General features: G+C 46.6%; 1 non-coding gene across 1 annotated transcript; it reads left to right on the forward strand.

Moving 5' to 3' along the window:
- Positions 1–209: 209 nt before the first annotated feature.
- Trnas-gcu (transfer RNA serine (anticodon GCU)) lies at positions 210–294 on the forward strand. The gene has a single exon. It is a non-coding gene; the product is annotated as a tRNA-Ser (tRNA).
- The last annotated feature ends 425 nt before the right edge of the window (positions 295–719 follow it).

A 719-nucleotide genomic window follows, 5' to 3' on the forward strand; every position in this document is an offset into this window, starting at 1 on the left:
GCCAAGGTCACCAATCCAGCTCATGGCAGAGCAGAATCTGATCTATCCTTAACCTCAGCAGAAGGCTACCTCGTTTTTTTTTTTTTTTAAATGAATCTCTTGAAATATTTCTTCTCTTAATTAAAAGTATTATCGAGGCTAGGCTGCAGGTCAGTGGCAGAGACGTTTCACAGCATGAATGAGGTTCTGGGTTCAATCCCAGAAAGTCAGGGGACAAGGTGGCCGAGTGGTTAAGGCGATGGACTGCTAATCCATTGTGCTCAGTATGCATGGGTTCGAATCCCATCCTCTTTGGAAGGCGTGGTGGCGCACGCCTTTAATCCCAGCACTTGGGAGGCAGAGGCAGGTGGATTTTTGATTTCGAGGCCAGCCTGGTCTACAAAGTGAGTTCCAGGACAGCCAGGGCTACACAGAGAAACCCTGTCTAGAAAAAACAAAACAAACAAACAAAAACAAAAAGTCAGTATTATTTATTTGAAATTTTTACTATAGTATTACCATGGGGGTGGGGGGCACCGCACCTGCGAAGAGACGAAGGACAACTTTGTAGCGGTGGTTCTTTCCTTTCACCTTGATGTGGGTTCTGGGACTCCTCGGGTCACCAGGCTTGCATAGTTAGTACCTGTCTTAGTTATCTCTCTATTGCTAGGATCAAGCATGACTGGCTAGATGTAATGGTCCACGCCTCTAATTCCAGCACTCAGCGAGCAGAGGCAGGA

This window comes from Mus caroli, unplaced genomic scaffold (assembly GCF_978045245.1).
Source record: "Mus caroli unplaced genomic scaffold, Mus_caroli_1 scaffold_1, whole genome shotgun sequence".
Classification (NCBI taxonomy): domain Eukaryota; kingdom Metazoa; phylum Chordata; class Mammalia; order Rodentia; family Muridae; genus Mus; species Mus caroli.